At 41.3% G+C, this 18089-nt stretch overlaps 1 protein-coding gene across 3 annotated transcripts in view; it reads left to right on the plus strand.

The window, feature by feature from the left end:
• Plekhg1 (pleckstrin homology domain containing, family G (with RhoGef domain) member 1) overlaps positions 1 to 18089 on the plus strand; it is a 227053-nt gene that overhangs the window by 52906 nt on the left and 156058 nt on the right. For all 3 annotated transcript variants that reach the window (XM_011243078.1, NM_001159942.1, XM_011243077.1), the window contains one exon: positions 9584 to 9644. The gene's annotated coding sequence lies outside the window, so the exon portion shown is untranslated. The remainder of the gene's footprint in view (positions 1 to 9583; positions 9645 to 18089) is intronic.

Here is an 18089-nt window from a genome sequence, read left to right on the forward strand (position 1 = left end):
TGGGGATTTTGGGGTGTTTTAGGAGTCTTCCATGGGATACAAAGACAGGAGAATCCCTGGAAATCCCCAGACCAGCTTGCCTGCCACCCATAGTAGGACCAACCAGAGAACCTGTCTTGAACATCTGGGCGTCTCGACACACATAAATGGATGTGAACATGCATTCTTGCACAAACAGAGACAGACCAACACACACACACACACACACACACACACACACACACACACACACAAATTAATTTTGCTTAGAGCTCTCCTTCTTTGTGGAAATGAGAGAACCCTGCAGGGAATTTGAGGAAGAGTCCCCTACTGGAAACCCCAGCCCTCATTTCTGCACTTAAAGAAATAAACCCATGTTAAGTCAGTTTTCTTACCATTAGTCCATTTTGCAAAATAAATAAAAAATGGCAGCATCCGAATCTGTGACTACTGTAACTGTCTGCTTTTCCTTTCCTTTTATACAAGCCCACAGCCAACATACCATGAACTCTAACCCAGATTTGGGAAGCACCTCTATATTCTCAACTTAATGCCATTTATAGAACCTCCATCAGTTCCACCTGGTGCTCTTGAATGAGCCAAGAATTGACATAAACTAGAGGCCGAGCTTGCCTTAAAAGTTCAACTCATTTCATAAATATAATTTATGTATTGCATGCAGAGTCTGGCGAGGCATGCCGATCTGACACTTAATATCTAAACTGAGTGGCTAGAACCTTCACTTTGACAAATTGTTCCTAATATATCTGTCAAAAATGCCACAGAAAACAATCCAGTTTATTAAAAACTGCTTGATATATGTAGGTTTTCTAAGAACACATCCACTGTACTGGATGGTGGACTCTTCAGAGATACCAGGCTCCTCTCAGTGGGTAATCCCCTGGGCTGGCACAATGCCTGGCACAGATAAGGCATTCACTTCATAACTGGATTAAATTATGGGTGACGTTAATATATATCCCAGTTAGGAGACCAAGAAATATGAGCTCTTAAAAGGTTTCTGCATTTTCTAAAGACTCACTTCCAGCTTCTAGATGGCTGGTTAGTTTGTGAGTCAGTTTGAAAGTGATTGAAACTCACCAGGTTTTTGTCAAAAGAAAAGCCAGCCCACCAGAGACATGAAATTAAACACTGAGACTGAAGGAGGAGTATAGAGCTCTGTGTGAGCACAAATGTGTGTGTCTGCATGACAGAGCCTAAGCACACGCAAAGAGAATTAACAACACATTATGACATGGTTCATCAACTCTATAGATGAAAAACTTCAAGCACTTGTCAAATGTTCTTATCCCAAAAAGTATGATCATTTGAACTCCCTATCATACTTTGTTCTTGTCTACTGTGAATTCTATAGCTGCTGCTGTGAATTCTATAGCTGCTGCTGGGCATCCTTGCTTCTGTCCCAGTGACATGGGCATCTATGGAAAAAAAATACTAAAAATATCAGTCAACATTTACAACAAAAGAAGAGACAGGAAAAGAGAATATTCTTTGAATTCTACTTATTTTTGTAAGTTGTTGTTTATTTATTTTAGTCATTACCTTTATAGGAAAAGCAGGATGACTTTTAGGTGGTGGTGATAATGGTGGTGGTGGTGATGGGGTGTGTGTGTGTGTGTGTGTGTGTGTGTGTGTGTGTGTGTGTATGTATGTAAGGTTTGCACTTAGAGCCTTGTATATGCTATATTTAACATTAATTATTGGGGAAAATGCAAACTTAAGCCACAAAGACAGCATTTTATGCTCCTCTAGACAGATGGAAATGAAACATTGTGGTATCGCATGTTGGCTATACTATTTGAAGTGTTAGAACTTGCACATAGTCTGCATGGAATATAAACCAGTACAATCTTTCCAGAAAGGGTCAGTGTTCAGCATGTGCATGTTGAACAATTCAGCCAGCATATTGAACAAGGACATCCAGGCAAGTGCAGTATGGGAGGTCCTGGTTGTGAACACAGAGACACGTGTGATACATTACATTGAAGAAGCCCTGAAAACAAGGTAAAGACCCAAAAGTATATAAAGTATATAAAAAGATCCCAAGAATATATAATAAGCCATGTCATCGGAATGCAATCTGCCAACTGTAGCCAGGGCACACCCATCATCGCTGTGACATTGCTACCAGACATGCTACCAAACATGATTGTGTGGATCATCAGGGACAGCGATGTCATGATTCAGCGTGACTATAAAAAAGTCTGGAGTCTAAATTCTGTCTGTTCACATCTGTGGGAAGCAGGGGAATGTCTGTTTTCCAGGTGAGGCTTCATTGGCTTTAACTGGTCTGACTTGGGCAATGTGACTATCCATGAACTAACCAATCACTATAATTAGAAGGATCAATCGTAAATGATGGCATATCGCATGTAAAAACTTTATTACACATGGATTAAGACTAGGGCAAGAAAATGCTGGTTTATTTAAGGTCTATAAAGTGGGTAGCTGGATGTTAGGCATCTGTAACAACAGATAATATCATCCCACCTACTAGTTCAATGTTTTACGGCCTACAAATGAAATGAAGTTTTTCAAAGGACATAAAGAAGCAAAAAAGTGTTGCTATGTATAGAGTGAGAGAACTTGGAAGACTCAGTCCTAAATGAGATGTCTTCATCAAATCCCTCTCCTCAGGGCGCAAGGAGTTATGCGGAAGTGGAGGAAGATAGATTGTCAGAGCCAGAGGGGATGGATGACAGTAAGGAAACAGTGTCTTCCAGACACAACAGGACTGACACACGGCACGTATGAACTCAGAGACTGTGGCCACATGCACAGGGCCTGCACGTGGCCAAGGCAGATGGGGTCCTAAGCACTGAGAGGCGGAAATAGACACAAGTCCCTATGCCTAGCCAAGAGGCTATCTCCAAGTGACATCCACTTGGGAAGACAAAGATTAGTTTTCTCCAGTGGAGTCTCGCAGGGCACACAAACCACACTAAGGCTCAACTGTAGATGCCCAACACAAAATTAATTCAACAGTATTTTTGAGATGGGTTTTGTTTTGTTTTGATCTCATATTGCTTTGTTTGGGTTTTTTTTTTTACTTTACCAATCTTTCACTTGTGCATTGTAGTTTTTGATTTTGTGTTTTATCATGTCTGTGTGTGTGTGTGTATGTCTGTGTGTATCTATATAGGTGTGTGTGAGTGTGTCTGTGTGTATCTATGTGTGTGTGTGTGTGTGTCTGTGTGTATGTATGTATGTGTGTGTGTGAGTGTGTATCTGTCTGTGTCTGTGTGTATCAATGTATGTGTGTGTGAGTGTGTGTATCTGTGTGTATCTATGTATGTGTGTGTGACTGTGTGTGTCTGTGTGTATCTATGTATGTGTGTGAGTGTGTATCTGTCTGTGTCTGTGGTATCAATGTATGTGTGTGTGAGTGTGTGTATCTATGTGTATCTATGTATGTGTGTGTGACTGTGTGTATCTGTATGTATCTATGTATGTGTGAGTGTGCTTCCTCTGCTTTTCCTTACTTCTGATTCTGATTTGTTTGTTTGTTTGCCTGTTTGTTTTCTAAAGAGAGAGAAAGAAGGTGTGGCATTAGATGGGTAGGAGGTAGGGAGGGCCTGGGATGAAATGAGGGAGAGAAAACCATGATTAGAATCTATTATATGAAATAAAATTTACTTTCAATAAAAATAACAATTAAACAAACACAGTGTTTGTATGTTGCCATAGACCTAAAGCCCCAATATATTTTAGGGGTGTTCCCAGATCTTCAGAAAGAGATGAGACATTTGTGGAATGGTGCCCCAACATAGCAGGCTGGGGCAAGACTCTAATCCAAACAGAGAGTCTTTGAAGTTTTATGTGGTCAAATTTTGCATCCCCTCAAAAATACTGTCTTTGTCTACTTGATGAACCAAAGTGTTGGTTTAAAAATACTTTCTACAAATTGTATCTTGTATCTTGGGCATTCTAAGTTTCTGGGCTAATATCCACTTATCAGTGAGTACATATTGTGTGAGTTCTTTTGTGATTGGGTTACCTCACTCAGGATGATGCCCTCCAGGTCCATCCATTTGCCTAGGAATTTCATAAATTCATTCTTTTTAATAGCTGAATAGTACTCCATTGTATACATGTACCACATTTTCTGTATCCATTCCTCTGTTGAGGGGCATCTAGGTTCTTTCCAGCATCTGGCTATTACAAATAAGGCTGCTATGAACATAGTGGAGCATGTGTCCTTCTTACCAGTTGGAACATCTTCTGGATATATGCCCAGGAGAGGTATTGCAGGATCCTCCAGTAGTGCTATGTCCAGTTTTCTGAGGAACCGCCAGACTGATTTCCAGAGTGGTTGTACAAGCTTGCAATCCCACCAACAATGGAGGAGTGTTCCCCTTTCTCCACATCCTCGCCAGCATCTGCTGTCACCTGAGTTTTTTATCTTAGCCATTCTGGCTGGTGTGAGGTGGAATCTCAGGGTTGTTTTGATTTGCATTTCCCTGATCATTAAGGATGCTGAACATTTTTTTCAGGTGCTTCTCAGCCATTCGGTATTCCTCAGGTGAGAATTCTTTGTTTAGCTCTGAGCCCCATTTTTTAATGGGGTTATTAGATTTTCTGAAGTCCACCTTCTTGAGTTCTTTATATATATTGGATATTAGTCCCCTATCTGATTTAGGATAGGTAAAGATCCTTTCCCAATCTGTTGGTGGCCTTTTTGTCTTATTGACGGTGTCTTTTGCCTTACAGAAGCTTTGCAATTTTATGAGGTCCCATTTGTTGATTCTCGATCTTACAGCACAAGCCATTGCTGTTCTATTCTGGAATTTTTCCCCTGTACCCATATCTTCGAGGCTTTTCCCCACTTTCTCCTCTACAAGATACAATTTGCAAAACACATGAAACTCAAGAAGAATGAAGACGAAAGTGTGGACACTTTGCCCCTTCTTAGAATTGGGAACAAAACATCCATGGAAGGAGTTAGAGAGACAAAGATTGGAGCTGAGACGAAAGGATGGACCATCTAGAGACTGCCATACCTGGGGATCCATCCCATAATCAGCCTCCAAATGCTGACACCATTGCACACACTAGCAAGATTTTGCTGAAAGGAAAATCTGTCTCTTGCAAAGCTATGCTGGGGCCTAGCAAACACAGAAGTGGATGCTCACAGTCAGCTATTGGATGGATCACAGGGCCCCCAGTGGAGGAGCTAGAGAAAGCACCCAAGGAGCTAAAGGTGTCTGCAACCCTATAGGTGGAACAACAATATGAACTAACCAGTACCCCCCGGAGCTCGTGTCTCTAGCTGCATATGTATCAAAAGATGGCCTAGTCGGCCATCATTGGGAAGAGAGGCCCCTTGGTCTTACAAACTTTATATGCCCCAGTACAGGGGAACACCAGAACCAAGAAGTAGGAGGGGGGAGGGTTTGGGGGACTTCTGAGGTAGCATTGGAAATGTAAATGAAGAAAATACCTAATTAAAAAAAAAGAAAAAATACTTCAAGGGCTATGGAGAGATTTTTATGGTTGGCTGGCTGGCTGGCTGACTAATTGACATTATCACTGTTACACACTCTTGCGAAGCCTTGTCGTTTCTGATAGGTCATATGAGCGCCCACACTTGCTTCATTTCTTCATGCATTGCTTCACTTTGTTCTACTCAAGGAAGTCACAAGTGCACATGTGGGCTGCTATATGTCAAACACATGACCTCGTCTGGCAAATGCCATGCTCTAGGACTTTGTACAAGAATTATCCTAAGTAGAGTTGGTCTTCTTTTAAGGCCAGGCATTCACTGAGAGCTGTCTCTAGCAAGTCACAAAACAGCCCTTTCACTTTGTCCTATATATAAAAAGCAAAGTTGGTTCCTAACCCTGCGCAATTTTGTTAGCATCCATTGTGGACTCTCTAGATTCAATCCTGTGGTTCTTGCCACATAGCATTTCATCTCATGTCTGAATGTCGCCGAAAATTAAAGGTGTGCTAGCTTATTTTAGACTCTGAAGTTAAAAGGACATGGTGCTATATTGGCCACACAGTTCCTCTTTATGAAACCAACCCTGACATTTTATTTATTTTTATACATGAACTCACATTACCTGCTTTTGCCTTTGTGACTTACTTTAAACATCACCTTGCTTGCCTTCCAGACTCTAAGCTTAGCATTGTGCTTTGGCCAAAAGCAATAAAACGAGACCGTTTTGCTGTGACTCAGTGAAGGGTGATCAGCATTTTCATTCATTTTTTAATATTACATTGATGGCTATTTTATAACATTTCTCTAACCTTCCTTCTGAAGTGTAATGAAGGTTTGTTTTTGTTTTCTTACACCAAATCCTGTTTGTATTTAATGTCCTGACACACTCCATTAGTGGGTTTTGCACTTAAGGCCAGATAATCAAATATTCTTGATTTTTTTTTAAATCCCACATTGAATTTATAGAGCAGCCAATGAGGTTCCCAGGTGCCACCTATAAATAATCATGGCTGCTTGTAAATGTCCCCTCCCCCACATGCCTTGTATTCCTAGCAGGCCAAAAATACCAGTGTGCTAGTTTACCTCATATTGAATTTCCTGTCTGTACAGTGTTGCTGTTCTTTTGAAAAACAAATGCATCTATACTTTTCTCTGTTTCTCATGAAGAAACTTGTCTTGAACCAAAAGAGCTCTGTTACTGCCATCCATATGTCTTTTATGAGGTTAATTTTTTCTGACTTGGTCTCTTTAGGGATCATTCTCAGTCACTTGTGACTAGACATTGCTGTCATTGGACAAAACCCATTTTTTTTTTTTTTTGGCGTGTTGTGTTTCAGATTGCTTTGTGAAATGTCTACACTTTTCTACTATCTAATAAGGTATTTCTCTTGGAAGCCAGGCACAGTGACAAACCCCATACTCCCAGCACTTGAGAGGCAGAGGCAAGAAGGTCAGATCAAAGTCATTCCCAGTGACATAGAGAGTTCAAAACCAACCTGGGCTACAGAAGACATTTTCTCATAACACACTGCCTCTGTGGAGGGGTGGGGCAGGAGATATTCCTCTCAGGATTGAGGCTAGATCAGTGGTAGAGCACTAGTCACATCTGTGTATGAGGTGCTGGGTTCCATTAATTAAACAAACCCTATTGTGGCAAATAATCAGCCTTGTCACCTGTACATGATGGTCAGCCATCTGCTCATACCCTTTCACTGTTGTACAGTGGCCATCTATTCTTTCTTTATCTATATTTAAAGTCTTTCGTAAGGCTTTAAAAGGCAGTGGGGGATACTGATGCAGAACAATGTGATACATCTGAGCTCTTGTTGCCTATTCATAGTACACAGTGTCTCCGTGTTTAAATGTTTCTAGAATAATCTCTATAAGGATGTGGCATCCTCAGAAACTGGACTTCTGGATGTTGTGGTCGGGACTCTCATGTCTTATTTAAATGGAGAAAGCTTCTTACTTTCGTTGTACTAGATCCGGCGAAGAGGTTTCTGTATGTTCTTGGAGTAGATTAGACAGCCTCCCTTTAATCTACTGTTTGGAAATCTTTAAAATAAACCACATTCACCTGTTTTTCAGCATTAATATTTTGGATTCAGTTCTGATCATTAAATTCACCTTAGAAAACTGTTCTCCATAAGGTCTTCACACTGATTCCCGGAGATAGTTTTCAATGCTCTGCATGTTTAAACGTTTTGCACGCCTGTGATGCATTCCTTGAATAATTGTATTTTTGTGTTTTTGGTTTTAAGTCTACATTTTCCAAAAACAAGTCTATGTGGTTTCACAATTTGCAAAGAAGCAGCTTTTAATTCTAACTACATGTGTCACACACACACACACACACACACACACACACACACGGTACTTTTCTAACTTAAGTGAAATTAAATATTTAGTTCATTTCTTTGCTTTGTCCAATTTTTAAAAAATAAATAAATAAAACACCACCAGTTACTTGACTCACAGACAAAATGGCATTGTTTTGACTTCCCACATATGAAATAAAATTAACCTAGCCATTCCTCATTTTTTAATGGCATGAGATAGAATTGCATCTTCTTTTTCCAAAGGTCTTACAAGTTTGCATCGTTTTTGGACTTTTGTGTTATCTTTTGCTCCCACACCCTGCTTTCTGTGATGTTACATTTTTACTCTTACATTATTTCGATATTTCCTTCAGTTACCTAGGATAATTTCTATCATGTTCGTTAAGAGTGGAGTTGGGGGACTGGAGACATGGTTCGCTGGTTAAGAGCACTGGCTGATCTTCCAGAAGAGCCAGGTTCACTTCCCTACAGGCACTTGATGGCTCACAAACCTCTGTAACTCCATATACAGAGGAGCTAGGACGCCCTCTTCTGGCTTCTTTGGGCACTGTACACATGGTGCACATAAATCTGTGTAAACAAAACACTATGCACGTTAGATAAAAATAATTTTATTTATAAAAATACATAATTGATAAGTTTCTACGTGCTTTTGATTTTCCTTTGAAAAGTGACAATGGTGGCCTAACTTGGACAGCACATATATTGGATCTTCAAACACTGAAATGTCCACAGTTCTTCCTTTTCAAACACGGCGACGAGAGAACAAAAACAAAAACAGAACACAAATTCAAAATCTTCCATCTCACCTCTGGAAGCTTCCACCTTCCAACTGCCTCACAGAGATGGAAGCTGGGAAGGATTTGTAGGTACAGACATGGAGAGGAACTCAAGGGACATTGGCCATGGCCTTGAAAGGGAAATCTTAAAGGGAATGCAGCCTCTGGGACTAGCTGATGTTTTTTACTCCTGCTCTACTTTAAGGCTCTGGGTTCATCTTTCCTCTATTAGGAGAAACACTTCCTGGTTTGTGGGAAATGGTTGGAATTCTTTGCTATCAGAACTATTGAAAGTTCATGTCTTGAATTTTCAAAGACAAGAAAAAAAAATCAAAGCTAACTAGGCATTTGTATCCTGTCAATACAGCATCTTATAAGATTTGTGGACTTTTAATTATTTCTATGATTATTTTAGAATAGTTGTGACATTTTCTTGGGAAATTTTGGCCCTTTGTCAGCTAATCTTTACATTGCTGCTTCAGGTTTCCCATCCATTTCATCAATGTTCCATTAAGAGAACATTTTAGGGGCTGAGGAGGTGGCTCAGCATGTAAGAGCACTTATACAGGCAAGAAGACCCCAATCCATGTGAAAAGCCATGTGTGCCTCTAGCCTAGGAGGATCAGTCAAGGTCACTGGATTCCTCTCTCAAAACAATAAAATGGAGGTTGATAGAACAGGACATCCAGTGCCCTCCTCTGACCTGTATCCCTGTGCACATATAACACACATACACACACTGTACACATACAGACATGCACATACATACACCATACACGAGCACAGGCATGCATACACATATACACACCATACATGTATGCACACACACAAACATGCACATACATACACCATACATGAGTACATGCATGCACACACATATGCACACCATACATGTGTGCACACACAGGCATGTACATACATACACCATACATGTACACATGCATGCACACACACAGATATATATGTAATTCTGAGAAGTAGTTTTCTCTGTAAACAATTTATTTTTTGTGTTTCTACTATAGGTGAGGACTGACATTAGAAGCCGTGGTGAAGACATTAGAAACGTGAGCTTTAACTATAAAGGTGAGCTGTTTCTTCCTTTCCTAGTCTGATGGGTTTTTTGGCTACTTGACTGTGAAATATGTTGAAATATTAATATAGTTTATGTTTATTAGATATTTTTATGAATATATAGTAAGGCCATTTTAAAATTTTATGTAGTTAAAAAAAAAAACCTTGTAGTATAGTTTTAAGTACTTTCAATCCAGAATAACAACTATTGTTCTGAAAGTATATGAAGTGGATGACAGTGCTTAGTTCCCAATAATACACACAGAATGTAAAAATGGGGTCAAAAAAGCACCTATCCTAGCCAGACCTGCTTCTTCTGGTTAGCCTGCTGCAAACTAATGAGTTTGTGTTCCTTTGAGATGCTTTTCATTGGCCTGGAAAAGTTCTGTTTGTCCCTTCTAGCTTCTTTTTCTCAAGGTTTAAACACCCCACTCAGATGTTGTAGTGGTTGATGGTACTTGGATGCTGTAGTTTAAAAGGCAAAGGGAGGGCCCATGCTCGTTTGGCCTAGGCACTAGACTCTTCCTTCCCATACTGTTTGAACTCTCACCACAATTGAGGCTGTTTGTAAAGCGAAGAACACTGCTCAATCCCAGATCAAAATTCCATAAAGTAATAGGAATGTATGAGAATTTTTCTGAGCATTGGGTAATCACAGTGTGTGTGTGTGTGTGTGTGTGTGTGTGTGTGTGTGTGTGTGTGTGTGTGTGTGGTTTATGAAAAAAATGAAAGAAGAAAAGAAACTGAACTTCACCAATGACTTAGAGCAATGGTTCTCAACCTTCCTCATTCTGTGGTCTTTTAACACAGTTCTTCATGTTGTAGTGACCCCCAACCATAAATGTATTTTTGTTGCTTTTCCATGACTGCGATTTTGCTACTGCTATGAATCACAATGGAAATATCTGTGGTTTTGGATGGTCTTTGGTGTCCCTGTGAAAGGGTCCATTCAATCCCCAGAGGGACCACGACCCACAGGTTGAGAACTACAGGGATAGCTCTTCACAGCTTCAACCCACAACATAATAATGCTTCACAGGAGTTGTACACATATGATGTGCTGAGCACTTCTGGAAAAGTTCAAAGGTGTCAGAAAGACCATCTTTCAGTGGACCCAAGCCTGTGTCTGACCTCATCAGAGTTCATGAGACAATGAGTTGCCCCCTGGAAGTCTTCATCATTATCAGGAAACGTCCTATCAATTATTTTGCTTAATTTGTGTCTATCTAGAAGGCTCACTCAGTTAAAACAACAACAACAACAACAACAACAACAAAGGTTTGTGGTCCAATGTTGGTTTATCCATTAGGCACAGTTCCCACGGCTACCTGTAGTAACTTATGCAAATATTTTAGTTAACTTCTTCAAAGTATAAGAAAAATATAAATATATGAAGAAATATATAGTATTGGATCTGAATGACATTTGTCTTCATAACATAACTAAGATACATCATTTTAACAATTTTTTTATGAAAGAAGGAAGACAAGGGCCAACATGCCCAAAGCCTACAGGACCCAAATGACTAAGTCACACTCAGATACAAACATGTTTGTAAGAGTCAGTCATTTTGTGGTTTTGTTTGACATAGAGTAGAAATTTTCTTTTAAAAAAAAGTTTATTATTTATGCACATGCATATATATCCATGTAGGTTTATATCTACCATGTGTAACTGGGTGCATGTGGAGGCCAAAAGATGGCGGAACCCCCAAGAGCTAGAGTCACAAGTGGTTGAAAGCACCTGAAGTAGGTACTGAGACCTGAACCCAGATTCTCTACAAAAGGAGTGAGAGTTCTTATTGCAGATCTGTCTCCAGCTCCTCTGTCTTCATCCTTGCTGTCTTCTTCCTGCTCTTCTTCCCCCTCCTCCGATTCTTCCTCTTCCTCCTGCCCTTCCTCCTCCTTCTTCTCCTCCTCCTCCCCCTCCTCCTCCTCTTCCTTCTCATCCTCCCTCTTTGAAAGGATTATGTTCTCTGTTAATGAATTTATCATTTTCTTCTTAGAGTGATACTTGGCTATGTCTACAAAGACAGAAAAAATGACATATTGATACATGAGATAGTTGTGATTACTCAATTGATTTTCCTAAAATTAAATAACTATTTTCCCATCTGGTCTCCTATAGATATTGTTTGCTTTGTGATATAATGCAGACAGTAAGAGAAGAGAGTGACACTTAACTTGGGGTCCCTTGGTTAACCTTAGCTATATGCTCCTTGGGAACTGTTGGCCTACTGTGCCTCCTTGCTGTTTTGGAGAAGGAAGTCCAGAATTGCAGGTGTGGTGCCATGGATCTATATGGCTAAGTGCAAGTACTTTTCAGTGTCTGTGGCTCATCTGGTTTCATTTACTTTCAAAGCCACATTCTGGTTTCATAGAAACTAATTTTGTTTGTCTTCAACTTTGGTGACTATCAGTGATGCGGAGACCATCTCCTCAGAGCTACTTGTTAACTCAAACTAAGTTCGTTCACTATCTGGGAAATCTTCTTTCACAAAGATCAGCTCCCTGAAGACGGGGATCTTTATGTGCTGTGCTGACCTTAGGAAAAAAACAGACATATAAGAGGAGGTCAAATGTTTCCTGGAAGAATGAGATAATTTCCTGCTTTAGAAAAGTCAGGCCCTGCTCTGAAATAGCCTGTTGTTGAATTCAGTGGCGAACAGTACTGGTCAGTCTTTGTACTTTGATACCAAAGGGTTTTGGCAGGGACACAGAAGTGTATGTGGTCCCTTAGGAAAGAGCAGGAACTCGGGAGCCAGGTATAACAAACCACAGTGCTGTCCTCTTGGGGGCAGCACTTTCTGTCATATGCTCCTGTCTGACAATGTGGTTGCTACTTAAACAGAACAGAAGGGTCAGAGAATTGTAGACAGATGTGTTGCCTCTTTCTATCTTCTGCAGATGGAAGACTAGGAAATAAGACGGCTGACCATGATTGGCAAGATTAGATTAGGCAGTTCTAATGTACAAAAACTTCAAATGTCAGAGAAGGATAGGTCTGGTATATATAGAGTTTGTTTACTTGAGGATATCAGAAACCCATGCTCTTTCTGTTGGCATAATATGTATGTGTGTGTTCAGCTCAAATACTACAGTTTGGGGGGCACCATAAAAAAAACAACAACAACAAAAACCACATATCTGCCCCCTGCCCCTGTGAGTTATTTCCTCCAGCTTCTTGTTTAGGGTTTCTCCCACCCAAAATATTTGATGAAATGACCTTAGAATGGAGATGCTATAAGAGTATGAGGCTAAAGGGGAGCCTAAGGAACAGACGCATGCCCCTTACTGTTGCAAAGTCACACTGGGTATCTTTTCTTTTCTTTTTCTTTTCTTTTCTCTTCTTTTCTTTTTTTTAATATATATATATAGTAACATCAGATGCACCAGAAGAAGGCATCAGACCCCATTACAGATGTGGTTGCTAGGAATTGAACTCAGGATCTGGAAGAGCTGTCAGTACTCTTAACCACTGAGCTGTCTCTCCAACCTCATACCAGGCATCTTGATTGTTACTCTTCTGCTGGCATTTTCTGAGCCTCTTATACTATTGAGTTGAGTAACTCAACTCTGGCCAGAGAACTCCTTTTCAGTAAAGATGCCAAGGGTTCAAGATGACAGATTCCCCACATTAGTTAAGATTAAGCGCAGCTGTGACTGTGATCAACAGTACCCATGATCCTACCATGCACTGGGATCATCTCTGGAGCATCATTGTCATTTCTTACATCCCTGTATGAGGTGTTCCTCCATCATGAGAAGGAGGACCACTCACTGAACCTATCTCAGGTCAGTAGAATCCACTGGGATGCATCAGAAACCAATAATAGTCTTGTAGCTGAAATCTTTGTGGGATGTGAATTGTAGCTTTTTAACCACTAAAATTTGCACACAGTTTGGTGAAAGTATGCTGGCAGTAAAATAGACCCTGCATGCCTCACGGGACTTGTAGGTGATCTTACTACTGTGTCCCAGGGCCTATAAGTATCTGACTCAGGGTTGATTGATTTGTCGGAAGTCATCTAAAAAACAATAATCAGTGTCTACGTCATTAATGATTCATATGATGAATAAGTAACTCATTGTATCAGACTAGACATCGCCGATACGGCCATCCGGTAGGATTCTTGGCAGACTGCTGGAGCACAGGAACCAGAATGCAGCATGCTACTTTAAAAAGTCATGGAATCACTTTCCTTCAATCTCTTGCAGTGCGAAATCTTCCAACTTTCTCTTGGCCTGACCTGACAGCACTGTTAATGAGGATTTCTTAAAATATATCAATATTAAAAGTATTATGCAGACTAAATGTAGTAACTATAAAAAAATCCAATGGAGTTACATCATTCAGAAAAAGTGTCCATTTTTTACTTTACCTACAGAGTGGGCATCTGTTTTTCTTTAACGTGTATTTGTAGGAACTTTGCATGCAGAAGCTGGGGTACAGCCTGCCCCGTTGTAGACCTTTCATGGATGCCTAGGGATGGGTGCAAGGAGGCTACTGAATGTTCTTCATGAGAACAAAATGTAAGTTTAAAATGGACACTTAAGTTTAACATTCCCCTTTCTGTTGAACTATAACTTTGCTTGGAGCACTTATCCTTCATGTTGTCCATGTCTATCCTTTGCAGCATCTGTCTTATACTTATCATTGGACTTGGGGAGGAGTTGTTCACTAGAAATATTGCTTACGTGCTTGGGACTTTATGGTGTGGCTTAGTGGTAGACCACATGGCTGGCATGTACAAGGCCCTGGGTTCGAATCCCAGTAACACCAAAAACAAAACACTTGTCTTCTCATGAGGGGGATATCCTTGGGGGAAGGAATGCTAACACCTCCCCCTCTCCCTGGCTTTGAGAATCAGCAATTCTGGTGATAGATTTTGGGGGAAGTCAGGATGGAGGAAAGGGCAGGAAATTTATAGTTTCGTGGTCAAGTAAGTGAAGTGTATGTTAAAGTCAATCCCCTTTTCTACCCTCTCTACCATGCTGCTTTGAACTGCTTGTGCTAAACAAAGAGGTGTTATATAGGTACAGCAGCTCACAGTTCCTCGGTCCAGGCACTTCTCCCCCGCAGCTCCTCCTTTTTAACCCATTTCTATGCTGCTCTGAGGAACTGGTTTGCTTGTTACAAGTCAAGGTCAGGCTCCAAACAGACCCAGAAATGTGCTCCGGAAAGAAATTGAGCTGAATCAAAGCAAGGTCACTGTAGGGAATGGATATTTGGCTGGCAGTGCTCTACCCAGCAGCTAGCTCCATTTACTCTCTACTGGACAACCAATGATGGAGGGTTACCTTTTTGCCTAAGACTGACTTCATGCAACACATGTAAAATGTGGGGGGCATCTGGAAACATTTAGCTAAACCACTAGCTTCCGCAGCTGTGAAGGGTGGCATTCAGCCATCTCAGAGTCTATGAGAGTGTCCTCTTGCAACTGAAGTTCCTCCAAATCTGATGCCATTTTACAGAGCCCAAATGATTTCTTCTTCAGCTCATAGGTAGAGATGGCGTAAAATTACTTGGCCTGAGTTGTTATGGATCCCGTGTTGTAAGTGACCTGATTTTACAATCATAAATTCCTTCTTTATACTAAACACTGAGTTAAATATGAGAAAGATCCCAAGACAAGAATGATGTTTTCCATCCATGGCGAAGTTAGAGAGTGAATCTGGAAAGGGAGCACTTGCATGACCTGTCCAGGAAGCAGTGTGTGATAAAGGAAATTAGAAGTCAATCAGAAGAGGAGGCTAAATTAAACTTTAACATCAGTGGTGTAAGACAGGGACCTGACCACTCCTCATGCCTGAGTTGCTTACTCATGAATGTACTTATATCCTTGGAAATGAAGCAGCGTTCTGTTGGTCTGGCCTGGAGCTATCGACTAAATCAGAATTGCTTTATTCTCATTCCTGACACTAAGGTCCTTCTCTGTCTTATCTCTCAAGTCAGAAAGAGCCATTTATGGCTCTCCTTGTATTAGTAAACTGAATTTTCTTCTTTTCACTTCTTTTGTCTTAATGCACTACGAAGCTACGTTCTGAGTGAAACTTAGTGTGCTACTTATTTGTTTTACCCAGATACAAGGCTTAGAAAGCCTGAGAGAGTGTCATGGGCAGTTCTGCATGGAGTGGTGGCGAACCATAAGGAGATTTCCTTTTTTTTGACACCGGTAACCAATGTGACCTTGCATAGACCTGCTTAGGGCCTTGATGAGTAGCCACGCTAATAGGCATGGAGAAGTTATCACCCTCATGTCAAAAGAACCAGATGCATCCACTGGAACCAGAGTGGCTCTCCACAGCTGGAGAGTCGGATAACAAACAAATCCAGGCCTCCACCAATTAGCTGTTATATTTGAAAAAAACGTTGTGGAAGCCATTGGCCAGATTCAGATACTTTAGAAAGCAATAAAACAAGATCACTAGACGTTGCTTTTGGGAATCAAGTCCCATGGTTTTGGCTCCTCTGCTATGCCCCTTTCTCTTATCATTCCTGAACCTAGCCACGCCCCCACGCCCCATCCCCACCCTCCCCTCTACCCCCCACGTCCAGTGTCCACAGGGCGGGCATGAGCTTTTAGTAATCTGTGACTTATTCCTATCACCATCACGAGTTTCCTGGGCAATGCGTGATACGGAAAACTCTATGCTGTAGGAAAGTTAAGTGGTTGATAAGGCCTTTGTAGAGTTAAAACTAGACAGCCCAGCTGTCATTGTGGTCGAAGTTCAAAAAACACAGGATTGCAATTGATCTCAAGCCCCGAATTAAGTCAACTATATTCTTTTAATATTCTTTGTTTCTTCAAAATTCGGGATCTGTTTTCATCCAGTGTTGTAACTTCATACGTATGCCTTTGATTTAGGAGGCATAGTCATTCAGAGGGGAGTGGAGTTTAGTCATCATATCCCAAGTTCTCAGGGATGGAATATCAGAGCTACCACTTCTTAGCCAAACCTTCACCACATCGTGTTTCATCGAGTTTCATCGAGTTTCCCCCTTTCTCCCTAATCCCCGGGGTTCATTTCTAATCCCTTTTTCTGGGTATTTTTCACTGGAGATCTCCCAGAACCTTCTGGGATCATGTCTTCTTCCAACCGCCTCACTCCCCCACTTCCCTGTTGGAGGAAGTGAAGATATTTTGCATAGCCTCATTATTCAAGGCAAATGGGAGCCTTCATTCTCCATGCCCTCAGGACCAGCATTTGCACCAGATCTTACTAGATTTACCTCCTCCTCCTCCTCCTCCTCCTCCTCCTCCTCCTCCTCCTCCTCCTCCTCTTCTTCCTCCTCCTCCTCCAGTTCCCATTTCCACTGCCTTCATAAAAGATAAAATGAGCATTTAACCATTTACTGCAAGCTACATGCTGTTTGTGTTATCTGATCTGAGCCTTTTGGACTTGCACAATTACACCCATTATTGAATGATTACAGGGTAGAGGAAATTTTTGTAAACAGTATAAAATCAAAAGAAGAGTGACTGTGTGTGAGTGTGTGAATGTGTGTATGTGTGTATGACTGTGTGTGTGTAAGTGTATGTGATTGTAGACATGAAGAGTGTGTGTGTGAGTGTGTGTGTGCCTGAGAGTGTGAGTGAATGTGTATATATGTGTGTGTGTGTATATATGTGAGAAAGAGAGAGAGGAAGAGAGAACGTGTGTGTGTGTGTGTGTGTGTGTGTTGTGTACTAGGGATAGAATTCAGGAATAATATACTCTAAACAAGTGCTCTACCACTAACAAACACCCCCAGCGTCCTTCATCTTCAGTTTGAATGGGAAATAAATACCAAGTCCAACTCCAAGTGCAGCATCCTTGTCTCTGCTCTGAAGTGGCACATCATAGGCAGACCACAATGCTACACACATCCATGGTAGACACGGTTTCCACTTCTCTCTGGTGTCTGGAACTCACACATCCCTCGGCCCTTCTGTCTTCCACCCCTGCTATATCCTAAGTGCAGTGCAGAAGATTCAAATCTGGTCTGAAATTCACAACAAGCTCTTGTTACTTGTCCAACATGTTCTTTTATTTTTGAGACAGGGTTGTACTGTATCGTCCAGACCAGCTTGGAGTCATGCTTTCTTATCATAATCTCCTCCTTTGCACCACTGGTGCTTCCTCCGTGTGTGGGGAGGCTGGGGGTGGGGAGTTGTACTATTGTGCCAGGAACACAGGCCGGTCTGGATACAGCTGGACCTGAATCTGCCTCTCTAACTCATAGGGACGCCTCAGACCGATGATTGGCCACCCACATTCCCAAGAGCCTGATAATGAACTTGCCTTTCCAAGCTGCAGCAGGGGAGAGGGAGCACGTGCTGGGGCCTGCTGTGGGGAGGACGTGGCCTTGGCAAGCTTCAGTAGGAGCAGTAGACCAGCAGCAGGATTAGACTTTATCCTGCCTTTCAGACTTGGTCAGTTTCCTTCAAGTTTTAGTTGCTCTGGCCTGATTTTA

Source organism: Mus musculus, chromosome 10, assembly GCF_000001635.26.
Source record: "Mus musculus strain C57BL/6J chromosome 10, GRCm38.p6 C57BL/6J".
In the NCBI taxonomy this organism is placed as follows: Eukaryota; Metazoa; Chordata; class Mammalia; order Rodentia; family Muridae; genus Mus; species Mus musculus.